We start from the raw sequence: 13736 nt of genomic DNA, 5'->3' as shown, positions 1-13736 counted from the left end.
AGATGAGGTATATAACCTGAGGTGCATTTTCTACTGGGCATAATGAGATATTAAGTTTCATTTACAATTTCTCTGCATAAGTAAATACAAGGTGCATTAAACTGTTAAATGCAGAAGAGTCCCAGCTGATTTGTTGAAAAATAGAAGTGCTGTAAGAATATATATATTGATTTATCCATCTTTCAATGTAACTATACTTCTGCCTACTTACTTGCTTTCCTACCTATGTGCATATATACAAAATATTCCTCTTAACATAGATGATATTCGCATATTAAGTAGTAAAATTATGTTAATGGGCCTTGCCCATGTTTTTTTTGCAACAGTATGCAAATGTTAGAAGGTTTTTTTAATTGAGGAGTGATAGAATGACTGAAGTATTAGGAACTGCTGTCCTGCTCTAGAGTAATCTCATTGCAGGAATGGGAAGGCAATCAGAAAAGTCTCTTACATTTGTTTCTGAAATATATTTTACTAAAGCCAGAAAATCATAACACTCCATTTAATGTAGGTACCTAACTGCAATATGTGGTATATATGTTTATACTTAAACTGAATATTACTAGAGAAGGCAGGCAGGGAGCAGTGTGCTGTTATAAATAAAGAAAGTAGGTGGTAAGCAGGTTTAGTAATGAATTCATTTTTCCATGGAAAAAAGAGACTTTAAAGAAGTTGTGTTTAGAAGTAAAGATAAACTTAACCTACAGAGATCATACCAAAAGTAGAAAGCTTCTTTAGGATTCAGGGTGCAAAATTTGTGGAGTTGAACTTTTCTCAATTAAGACACAGAGATAATTTAATTTGCTTAAAATATACGGTCAATAATATTTTTGTTCTGGTTTTATTTTTGTACTTTTTCTTAAAAAGTATTAGTCAAACTCTTTGAGCCATACATTGATTCCATAAATGTGCAAATTTGCGAATTGGTCCCTTTCTTTATAAGAAATAGTCTGGAGGAGATCTTTTCCAATACCACAAGTTGGTATGTTAGTTATGTTTTCCATAGGAAAAAAGCTATTTGACATTTTTAATACAACAAGCAGAAGCTCTGTGATCATGCAAGTTTGTTCTATGTTTTGGTGCATAGCATTCTTAGTTATAAATAGTTACACTCTACTGAATAGTAGTGAAGCTGTTCTGATTTATGCTTATGTAAGAATATGGCATGTACTTGCCTTTGTACTTGAGGAGGAAAGGAATATCTTTTTCTTGTTAAAGAAATGCCAGGGGTTGTTCAACTCACACCAGAAGTGAATGAAACCTGACCTTATCTTTAATTAATGAATTCTGCCTTAATGCGTTTATTATATGTGGGTCTCATTCACCTAAGCTCTCATCTCCTAAACTAATACGCCAGGAAGAACAAGTAGCCATGACATTCTTCTTTGCAGGCAGGTGTGAACCAATATACCTGAATCTTATAGGGTTGTATTATACATTTTATTTCATTCTTTTTAAAAGGTAGCCAAATATAACATTTGGGAAAAAGAAAAACAGATACTAACAAAATTATTACCCTCAATTGCATAGAAAGAGTTAGTTTCTGAAGCAGCAGATAATGATTTAAAATTATGTTCATACTTATTGTTAGACCCACTCAAATACTAGCAACTGTTTATCTTTAAACAGAAAATATTTTGTTGAAATCTCTTGGATAGTGTGGAAACAAGCTGTGTTATTTCTCTTATGTTTTGACCTATTTTATGCCCGTGTGCTTCAGGTGTTACAGTGTTATACTTTAAATTCACTTAATCTAGAGTTCTTTTCACTGGACTGCAGATTTTTTTTCTTTTTTTTTTTTTAAGTTGGTTTCATTTTGAAGCGGAGGTGTGAAAGAAATAATTTCCTGTTCTAGATGAAATCAGGTTGTTTGAAGTCTGATTCATCTCCCACTGCACTTAGTGGCATACACTGTCCTTGAGTCCTGCAGAAAGGTGAACCCTGAAGGGACCAATCCTTTCATCTATTGGATGCCTCAAACTAGTGCTAAGTGGAATTTCTCTTCAATATGGTCAGAGTTAAAGATGAGTATTTTCTCAATGTAATAGTGATGTATGAAGAACTGTTGTGGTGATTCACAAGATGCATGGATCTTTTCCTGCTTCCCTGCATCACAGATGATATCCTCTGAGCTGTACTGTAACATGAGAGTTAGAGCTGACAGACATGTGTAACAGATAAAAAAAATGTTTCAGATGTAACCACAACAGGGATATAGGAGTAAAAATCTTACACAACGTGCTGAACTGCCAAGTCAGACAGCAATGGGAGAAGCATAAAACATTGCCTTAAGCCTTCTTTCCTGAGGTGGTATAAATGGGCCCAGTGTTTGCAAGTTGACTCTATGCTGCTATAAATCAGTGAAGAACTGAAGTAACACATAGAGATGAACTTTGTTTTGAGGCTCAGCCTGTATTAAAGCTAGCAGCCAATTGTCACTTAGTTATAAAACAAATAATATCTTGTCATCTTAGTGAACGTCTATTCATTGTGTTAGGTGTTATGATGACTTAGAAAAAAAAGTGAAAATTCTTTGGTGAAGGACTTGCAAGCCAGGCAAAGATAAGACAGCAACAGAAAGGACCTAGTATAAAAATTCTCACTGGATTATAAAATAGGGTTAAGCAGAACTTAAAAGTATTATACTCTCAAGCAGCTATACCCAGAAGCAGTCCTCCCAATAAGTCCTTTTTCCTCTTGGGCCAGATTTTGTAAACTACTTTTGGTACCTCTCATGTTTTTACATTCTGAGTACATCACAGTTTTTGACACACTGTGTCAAAGACCAATGTCTTTGACATTTGACATGAAAAGACCAATCCAGCTATGGCTTGAAAGCAATAGGCTCCTTATGGTCCACAACTGGACCTACTAAATGTGCAAATATATGCCTGGTTGTTATCAGTGCACATGTGTAAATCCCTTTGAGATTGCAATCTGCTCAGATGAACCCAAAGAATCCTGGGTCTTTATGGGATATATCATAATGCATAAACTGGGGCAGAATATCACATGTACAGAAGAGATCTTACAAGTGGAGTGATCACTTTTGGGCACTCTGCCTAGCATACAGAAACCTGGAAATGTTCATCCCTCACACCACAGTGGCAACATAGAAATGAACCAAGAGTCAAAAATTATATTCTGCTGCCAATGCTGTTGAAGTTTGGAGAATTACCTCGTCAGGAAAAACTGATAAACAAGATCTTAACAGAGAGTTGAGCAGAGAGGTGCCTTTCCTTTCTTTCTGAATGGAACATGGCACATTTAATGCAAAATTTCCTGCTCCATGGGGATGTGATGCCTCTGAAATGGTTGAAATTCAGTGTACATTGGAAGATTAGAATGCAGGGCCTGATGATCTGAGAGTGCAGATGGAGGTGTGCAGATGGAGGATGCAGATTCTCCTCTTTCATGATTGAAATATTTGAGTGCTCACATATGTGTAGCATGCGTGCATGAGAATTTTGAATCTTGGAGCCCTACATGCAGTTCTTCTGAGGCTATGAAGTATTTCTAAATACTCCAAGTAATTTACTTAGATTCAAATGGAGTTCAGGGAATTGCAGTCAAAAGTGTTCCTGTGTCAGAGCCAGAAATTTTAACTTCCCTTATCTTTAAGGTACTGCCTGAGCCACACTTTTATTATGTAGGAAACAATAACAAAACAAGACCAGGCAGCATAAGATAGTACAGAATGTAGGTAGCTTACTACCCACCATTAATGTCTTTCTGAATCATCTTTTCTGAAATGTGTTAATTTATTTTGTCTTGACCTTATAAATGTTTTAAGAGTGCATATTGTGCTTGTCACCGTCTCCTTGATCCACTTTGAATTAGGGGTAGAGGAATTAGAGGTAGAAGCTATTTGTAAAAGATGGTGTTTAGCCAAATTTCCAGGTTTTCTCTTCTAATATTCCAGAAACCTAAAACCTTTTGGTTGCAAAAGAGGGATCTGAATGCAATGAGAAGATTCTCACTGATAACCATGGGAATGCACATCATGTGGAAGATTGATGTCTGCCCAGCTGGCTTATCTAGTCAGTTTCAAACCTGAAGGTGGAAGTGTGCTTCCTGTAAGAGGGCCTGGAATTTGCAGTTTCCCTTGTTCTTTCTCTGTAGTTACTTTCAAAGCCAAGTAATTGGATCAAACACCAATTTGAAAACCATGCTACTTCATTATCCTGACATGGTGTTCTTGGCAGGGTTCTCTTTATTACCTTAAACATGATATTTTCAGAATCTAATGATATTGGAGCATAATGAGTGCAAATGTCTCTGAAAAATGTAAGTGCAGGTTCGTCTGCAAGGGTTGTGCAAATAGATTACAAATTAGATGTACAACATTTGCATGGAAGCCTGACTGCTCAATATGAGCTGATACTTTCAACATTTTTGTGGCAAGTAGTTGGTGGAAAAATCAGGATTGTAACCCTTGCATGAAGACAGCTCTAATTGGACCAAATGCAATATTTACAGCTTTCTGTGTTATTACTTGTTTTACAGTACCAGTTGTCAACCTGATCAGAGTGACCTTCTGTTGAAGGCTGGCACCGAGAAAACCTGTCTCATTAACCAGAGACAAAAAGGTCACTCTCTTAAAAGTGATATCTACTCTGCTTAGCTGCAGCTAAATGACAGTGAAAATGGGAAATTCCAGAATCAAATATTATCTTAAAATACCTGAACTTAACAGAGGAATTCAGGTTTCACTGAAATGTTCACAGGTCCATATTTAATAGGGTTAAGATTCAATGCATGTGGCCATGGTATTTTTTGTAGAGACTTGCAGCTGCTTAGTTTGGGAGATCCAAGATTCTTGGCTAGCAGGACTGGAAAAGTCCTTTGTTCTGTCTTAATTATGTTGGCCCCAAGTTTAATTTTAACAGCAATCAGCAGAAAGCGTTCTCTAAACCAATCTTGACCATTTTTTCTCTATTTTCTGCCCAAAAATCTAGTTAGGTGTTCTGGAGCCAGCTCAGATAAACTGAAAATAAGGTACAATATTTTCATTTAGTTAATATGTAGAGAAATGTTGGGAAAAGAGCCTGTATTCAACTTGTTACTCAGTAACTGGACTGCAGCTGGATAAATTTTTCCACAAATAAGGATGAAGAATGTAGTTTTCTGGTTTTCAGATTGCACCCCAAGTTAAATACTTGTGGGGAGGCTCCCATTTAATTAGGGAGCCTAATTAATTAGGGAGCCTCTAATTTACTTACTGAGTTAATACTTGCTCATGACTTCATGGCTTAACTTTCAGGCATCTGCTTGAATCATAACTTTCCCTTTTTCAAGTAGGCCAGGGTTGTGCCAGGTGTGCTTTAGTACAACACTAAGGAAACTTGGCTTATGTGTGCCATTTGGAAAATGCTGCTGGAAACCCATCCGTGGAAACAAGCTTTGTGGTGGTGCTGCCATGAGTTCCAATATGATCTCTTATACTACAGTTCATGTCTTGACTCTTGAAGTAATACTTCTACTGCCAATAACAAAAGTTATGCCAAAGGTCTTGCTATAATTTCCAAGTGGAGAATCCCACTTGGAAAATTATGTGGACCTCTGGCAGTACTAAGGTGGATGTTCAAAGGTGGGTCTGCCTGTAGGCAGCTAACAGTACGTGCAAAGTTATCTCCCCAGCCAGACACAACAGCACAAATGCTTCCAGAGAGTGTTGACTACTCTTTGCTTTAAAAGACGTACATGAATTCAGTAAAAAATGCTTGAGAAGCATGTTGAAAATGCCAAGCAGAAAGAGGGAGAAAAGCAACAGAGAGAACTAGAAGACCAAGTTCTTGAAGAGCACATCTGCATTAAAGAAAAACAAGACTTATGATTAATTAAATCTCCTTGTTGTAGTTATACTGGAAAATGTTGAACAGAGAAGGGAAAGACTTAATTTGCTATGTTACCAAGAGGGATGCTGGTATTGACACTTCTCTAGCACAGCTAGTGAATTAAATTCTGACTTTTACTAGCATGAAAGAGTGGTTAATCTATTAGTTCTAATGACAGAATGAGAGAGACTCAACTTTAAAAAAATGATCCAAGTTAATCAACCAAATATATCCCAGGCATTTGTACCTCTCTTCTGCTGTCCCTGAACTTGCACTAGTCTAAACCTAAGACTTTAAAATCTTTCAAATATATGAAGTTTTATCAAAGCGTCTGCTTTCAGCACTCCAAATTTTAGTTACATGCTAAAACACTAACTTGAAGATGTTGTTCAAATCTTTTTCTACCTACCTGGGTGCTGTGCCTAGGTCTGGGAGTGGAATATCTCCCAGCTCCATACTCTGCATTGTAATCCTGTGTTTTGGTTTCCCATGTTGTAAATCAAGCAAGTTTCAAGGAGATTCTGCAGAAATCATAATCACATGTAACATTTTCATTGCATGGGGTAAGTCATGAGTTAAGTGATTATTTTCCAGAACACTGCAGCTATATGATTTGTCGTTATTTTCCCATGTAGCGGAGTTTTAAGCAGCCAAGAAATCCATCCATACAAGTGCGTGACAAAGTACCAGCTTTCATTCCAAAGGCCATGCAAAGAGTATGATTATTTAGTAGAATGGCTTCACTCTTTAATGGACAGTAATCCATGTCAGGGAAACTATCACATATAATTTGGTGCAATTGAACTTTGTCTTTAACCTTTTACTATGATTTATGTGATTAGGTCACCAGAAGAAGTGGTTTCTAAAAGCATGATTAAACACTTTAAGGAAACAATTTATATTTTCAAGCACCTTGTGCAACTTCATTTTTCAAGTGTTTGTCCTTCCTCATCAGCCTGGCTGCATTGAAATATAGAAAAAATTACCTTTGAAATGCTATTTTATTTCTTTAATATAAAAACAGGTGAGAACAACTGAAGCCACAACTGAATTGCTATTATTCTGATACAGTTTCTTTAGTTTTTATTCCATACAGTTGCAACATCTGTTTAACAGATCTCTACTGATTCAAAACATAGCGTAATAAACAAAATTTTGTGTTGATCTGCTGCAACTTACCTTCTTAAAATTAATATATAAAATTATAAGCAGTACATATTGCTTGAAGAAATAGACAATAAGACGCAATTCAAAAAGAAAAATGTTTTCAATAAGTTCAAATTTGTTGCTTAATACCTTTAACTCTGTGATGAGCTTTTATTTCTGAAGAGGGTGCTTTGCTGTCCATACATATCCTACCCTGTTTGGCTCCAGGCATCAACAGACGATGAGAATCACATTCTATTCAATGGTAAGCAGGTTATGACACACTAAAGTTCATCAGATTATGGATGTGAAATAAAAATTTAAAATGTATGCAAACTAGGCTCCTAAGCTCAATAATGTAAGGCTTTGTATCTCTTCACTGCCTTTGGAAGGAATGAAAGAAGAGAAGTAGGATGCTTATCAGCAGAAGTTATTACCATAAAAGCCCAAATTGAGCACCTGGCCCTTCCAAAACGTCCCCAGGTTGCCAGGTCATGAAAAGGCATCATAGTCACCAAATATGGATGTGAACAGGGAATATACAAATTCCCCAAGGTCACTGAAACTTGTTTCCATCTGCAGTTTCCATCAACTAATTTGAATTAGTTCCATGCAACTGGATCTGGTTTGAGCTGTGTTGTAAACGTTCAGGTTTAAATATCAAAGCAGAGCTAATTTTCCTCTAAATTTTCATAGTCTGTCTCTGCTGAGCTTCAGAGAGTTTAGCTGTAAATTTGCATACATTAACTCTATAAAGGGGCTTCACAACTCGAGTCCAATCCCTGAGACCTCAGCTCTAACCAGACATATCATGCTTGCTTATCTGTACTGCTTTATATTACTCTTATCTAGGTATGCTCTCCTCTTACAGTACCTCTGTACATACAGCAAACACTACATAAGCTTTCCCCTACTGCTAATGCTGGGGAAGAAATATTGGTCTGGTGGAGGAAAACTGGGGAAGGTCAGCATAGCGCCTGTTCAGTAGGGCAAAATTCATATAATTATTGTCCCTTAACTTTCTTTATCTCTGAGATGTCATCAAGAATCTTTCTTTTATGCCTGTGCATGTGTCCAAAAATAAAGAATAGAGAATAGGCCCAATATCACAACCTGATGTTGAATTCTTCACATTACCAACAAGTCTTCAAACAAGAAACTTCAGTACAGAGTAAGGAATAGACTATGACTGCTCCTTAGTAGACAGCCTCACTCTGTGAATGTTAGGCAAAAGAGGAGAAAAAATTATGGCATAAAAGTTAGAAAGAGAAGAAAAAGGATCACCAGTCCTTAGATCCTCTGTTGGTCCTGATGCATGAATTGTCCAGATCTGGAGACCACAAAGAGAACAAGACACAGAGAGAGAGAGAGAAAGGAAAATGAGAGCAAGGGGAAGAATTCACTTCCTTTCACAGACAGCCTGGTGCACACCTTTCGTGTAAACTGGATCTTTTGTGCCATATTGTTTGCAGCCAGCCCTTCTGAGTCCTCCAGGAAGGAATCAGCGTGGGAGGAGTTGATGCAGGTACACTGAACACTAATCTCAAAGTATTAAAGGAAGTCAGCTGGGAACCAGTGCTGCCCCACCTCCATGGGACCCTTTCTTCTAGTTACACCTTTCCTGTCCCAAAAATAAGTATGTTCAGGACAAATCCTGCTTATGCCTGGTCCTTCATAAGGCCATGACATTGTATGTGCCTGATGATGAATGATTGTATGTCAGAGAAAAATTCAACAGCAATAATGCAATATTTTTACTACTTAGACCAAATTTAATGGGGAACAAATTACATTTTTCCAGATATATTCAATTAGTTGCTACCCTACAGAAGAAAAAAAATGCATTTTTGTGAGGTTTTACAGGTATCACAGTTATTAGATACTCAATGGAAGCAAACGTGTATAACAAAATCAGCATAGTATTATTATTTAATTTGAAGGGTATTTTCAGCACAGGGCAAGAAACAAATGCAGAGACCACTGCTGCTCAAAGTTATCCAAAAAGGGTTGTTTGGTTTTCTTTTGGTTTTGTTTTGTTTTGTTCTGTTTTGTGTTTGTTTGGTTTTTCCTCCCACAACAGCGTGTGACTCAGTCTTAAAATGCCTGAATTTCTCCTATGCAATGCTTCCCACCCCTTGCTGTCAGCTATTTACAGAACAACAAAACACGATAACATCACTTTTCAGTTATTCATACATTTATACAATTCCCCAGAGTGTCAGCTTAGTACCAGCTTCTTCCCTTGTGCCTGAGCCCTCAAATTTTGGAACATCTGTGCCAAGAGGAAATGGCTGAGGTCTGCTCCTATGGTGGGTCTTGCTGAATCTTGTGTTTTCAAAGAGGGAAATAAAATACAGGAGGAAGGACAAAGAAAGCTCTTGAAAAGAGAATTACTTTTTAGCTATAAAAAATGGAGACAATAATGAAGAGAGATCTAGTGAAAAAAATTATCACCATTAAAAACTAATTAAACATTTGCATTTCAGAGGTAAGTTTCTGTGCAAAAATTTGGGAAACAACAGCTTAATGGTGAAGATTATTGACTGTAAATTGCTGCATATTTCTAAGTAAGTTATACGAAATGTATTTAGGATTTAGTCAGCTTTGCATAGCTGCATTATTATTTTTTTAAAATGAGTAATTTATAACTGTTCTCAGAGATATTTTATCAGCCACTTATCTCCTCTAGCTGGACTTGCGATATGGAGAGATATAATGAATTTCTGTTTAATATTATAAGAACTAATCAGCTGACAACAGGAGGAGAATAATGTCTGCCTTCATGGTTAAATATTTTATATTTGACAACAAAACTGCAATTGAAAATAAAAGTAATTTAATCTTTATCCCTTATCTGAACACTGAAAAATGTTGGTGACACAGTGAACTATGATATATTTGCTGCATATTGTAATTTTAGTTGTTTGTAACTAAAGAGAACCATTTATTTTAGTGGGAAAAGTTTCTTGATGTCTGCTCACTTCTCCCACTCACATATCCTCTGGTACTGTGAAGACTTTTATTCATCAGTGGGCTATATTCTTTACAGCTTTGGTCCACTATTACAACTTTTAGACAAGTTTAAGTGTAATTTTATGGATTTTACATGCCAAAGGACATCTCTGTGTTTGAGATCACTATTTTCACTACAGCAGCAATAGAACAATTGTGAAAATACTACTTCTATGTTGTTGGAATGAATTAATTCTCATATTTTCCTGCAACATAATCAGTCTTTTTCATATCTCATCAACCCTGTAAAGAACGTTAGAAGAAGATAAGAAAAACACAAATGTAATTCACATTTCTTACTAATTTTTCATAAATGTTATGTATTCTGAATGAGAAAATATTTATAAGAATTATGTTAGACTGAGCAACAAGTAAACCTTCATACTGACACCATTATTTATTTGACTTCTAGTGAGGCTAATTTCAACTTTTGAATAAGACAAATGGCTTATTCCAGAGCCTCATTGAAGGCATGGATCCCAAAGATGGAGACAGAGGTGTTTCTGCCTGAATCAGTGCAAGAATTAATATTGTGAGGTGCTATTTTTGACAAGCTGATTTGTCATGACTTCTTCAGAACTTCCTTGAACAATTTCTTGAACTGTTTGAAACTGTAATTTAAACCCAGGGGGAGATGAAATGTTTCCTAAAAATGCAGTGACAAGCAAGCGTTCATGGAGGGGCTTGAAAATCCCGTCTTGTTTTCTCATTTTACCTGTTGACAGTAACAGTTCACTTAAAGCATTTAGCAGATCTTTTGTCATCATATGAGAATAACTACCTCAATCTCTACTAGGAGAAAGGAGATTATTTCTGTATCCATAGATCTTTTCAGCTCAAAGTATCCAAACTACAGCTTTGCTCTTTCAATCCTGCTCAGTCTGTGAAGTAGTTGATATTTTCTGTCTGGATTTTTCCAGTGCTTGCCATGCATTTCCCCACAGCTTCTTCCTGGAGAAACCGACGTGTGATGATCTGGACAACAGATCTGAGGGGTTGGTCGGGCCCTGGCTCATGGGGCCCCTGATAGGGGTGGTGCACAGCTCCTTTCCAGGCTGGCAACCTCTCAAAAGGGGGTACCCCAGGGATCAGAGCTGGGCTCAAAGCGGATCCTAAGTGATCTGGACAATGGGATCAAGTATACCATGATGATACTTGTGGTGACCAGAAAGAGTGGGAAATGAGTTCTTGGGAAGGGAAAGCCACCCTGCAGGAAGGCCTGGATAGGCTGGAAGAGTGGCTGGCAAGAACCTTATGAAGTTCAGCAAATACAAGTACAAGGTCTTGCACCAGGGAAAACATAATCTAGGAGGGCAGCACAGGCTGGGATCTTCACAGAAGGGGGACAGCTCTGTGGAAAGGGACCCCGGGGTCCTGGTACACATCAAACTCACACTGGGTATACAGAGTGTGCTGTGGAAAAACAGAGCAAATGCTGGGCTGCATCAAAAAGTGCATCACCTACAGGGACAAAGGCACCACTGTCCCACTCTGCTGAGTGCTTGTCAGGCCACTCCTGGAATACGGTGTTTGGCTCTAGTCCCTAAATGAAGGGGCTGGAGAGGGTCCAGAGAAGGGCCATAAAGACAGTCCAGGGGTTGGGAAGCCTGCTCACTGAGGAAAGGTTGAGCCACTGGGGTTTGTTCAGCCTTGAGAAAAGAAGGCTGAGTGGAAACCTTATCACTGTGTTCCAGTGGCTAAAAAGGAAATAGAAACTCCCTTTCTGCCAGGAGTCACATGGAAAAGACAGAATGGGACAAGAGGTACAAATTACTCCTGGAGACATTCCAATTGGACAAAAGTGGAAAATTTTTCACGATGAGAACAATCAGCCATGGTAACAATCTCATCCCCAGGAAGTGATGGATTACATGTTGCACACTTTTATGACCCAGATACACAGTGCATTGGCCCATGTTGCACAGATCTTGTTTTGCCAGGAAAGGTTGGATCAGATAATCCTTGAGGTCTCTTCCAACCTAGTATTCTATGATTGTGTGAATTCAGGCCAAACTCCACTGAGTTTTATCAGAGAGTTTAAACATGTTAATTATACAGGCTTAGATTCTCTAGTTTGGGGTTTCTGGTTTGGCTTTTTTTCCAGCAGACTGTAGTACAACAAATATTTTTATTAGTAGTTCTTAACATCCATAGTGTGTTCTTCTGTGATTTTATTATACAGCAGAATGCAACAAGATTTGATTTTATACCTAGAATAAAAAAGATCTAGACTTGTCATAGCTACTATATAGTGTAAAATAAAATCATTGCAAATATCTACTAATCCTGTTGGTCTGTGATTACAGTCAAGTGGTTTATTATACCACAATCTGACTGTGCTATGAATAAGGCAGGGCAATTTTCTTTGAACTGTAATTGCTCAGACAAGAACTGTCTTATTTGCTTTTTTTTTTTCTCTCATTTTATGTTTCTCCTTATAACTTTTACATTTTATTTATGTATTTATTTTTCTGTTCCAGGAATGTTTCTGCCTCTATCTGGATTCTCCAAAAGCAGAATGTGTTTACAAATTCTCTTGTTTCCATTTTATGAAACATTAAACAAAACCATGCATGAGGCCACTTCCATGTTGTAGATCATCTATAAAAAAGACTTTAGGTTCTGCAGCATAAGTCTCCCTGTAACCAGTACACAATTAACTGCATGATAGTTCACATATGAGCAAGAACATTTACATTGTGTTATTAGTGCCAAGCCATTTCTTTTCTGAAGATGTGTTTGAAATTGGAAGCTGTTTTGGCTTTGCTGAGAAAGAGGAAACAGAAATATTTTCCTCTGTCATGATGATATCTGTGATGTGAGGATCAGAGCAGTTAAGAATAGTTTCCCACAGGAGAAAGTCCCTGCAGGATCAGCAGAGATCATGGATATTCAGTCAGAATGAAGACTGCATTTTCTTCTTGGTGTTTCTGTCACCTCTTATGAATTCTGAGACACCTATTACTGTACAAATCAGGGTAAACAGAGTCATGTGTTGGATTAGACCTTTGTAATGAATTAATTTATTTCCCAGCAAGTTGTAAAAATGAGCAAGGCCAAAATCCCTCAGGGCAGAAAATGTCATAGTGATTGCTAACACATTATTGTGCAGAGAAATGTCTAACACAACCCCTGTTAGGGTATCTTACCTGCTTACTACTGAATTCTCCAGAAAGTTTATTTGATATGTCTAAGCTAATTATCAAAGTCTTGTTGATAAGAAGCAGCTCACTGGGCCTGAATGTGTCTGAACATAATGACTAAATTGTGAGAATTCATGGGCCTCTGCTTTGAATAATTAACTTGACTGTGTACAAAGCGCACAATTTGGAAAGTAATTTTCTCTTTGCACAAAGCAATTTGTCCTTGTTGCCTTTGAAAAGTAAACTGTTCAAATATGAAGCTATTATGATCTCCATTCTATTAATCTCGGAGCTTTCTTCCTCTCAGTACTTAGAGCATTGCTGCTCTTGCATTAGCACTTGCTAAAAACCAAAATGTGAGATTGTATCTTTTCCCTTCAAATAGAACAGCTGTATCCTTTAAGCATTGGCTTAGCGGCAGAGAACCTTTTTTCTCTCCATGGTGTTTAACAGGTTCAAAGACAACAGCTTTTCACTGGACTGTTAACAGAAACAAATGACAGTTGGTATGCACAGAGAGTACAACTGACTTGGCAGGAGGGAACATCCCCTGGATGAAATCTGGACAATATTAAAGTTAACGTCAAACCCCTGCCAA

General features: G+C 37.4%; 1 protein-coding gene across 1 annotated transcript in view; it reads left to right on the top strand.

The window, feature by feature from the left end:
• The window catches only part of LOC135291260 (trichohyalin-like), a 422947-nt gene that overhangs the window by 275283 nt on the left and 133928 nt on the right, over nt 1-13736 (top strand). The gene's annotated exons all lie outside the window — the stretch shown is intronic.

Source organism: Passer domesticus, chromosome Z (assembly GCF_036417665.1).
Source record: "Passer domesticus isolate bPasDom1 chromosome Z, bPasDom1.hap1, whole genome shotgun sequence".
Lineage (NCBI taxonomy): Eukaryota > Metazoa > Chordata > Aves > Passeriformes > Passeridae > Passer > Passer domesticus.
This window is presented reverse-complemented; position numbering and strand designations above follow the sequence as displayed.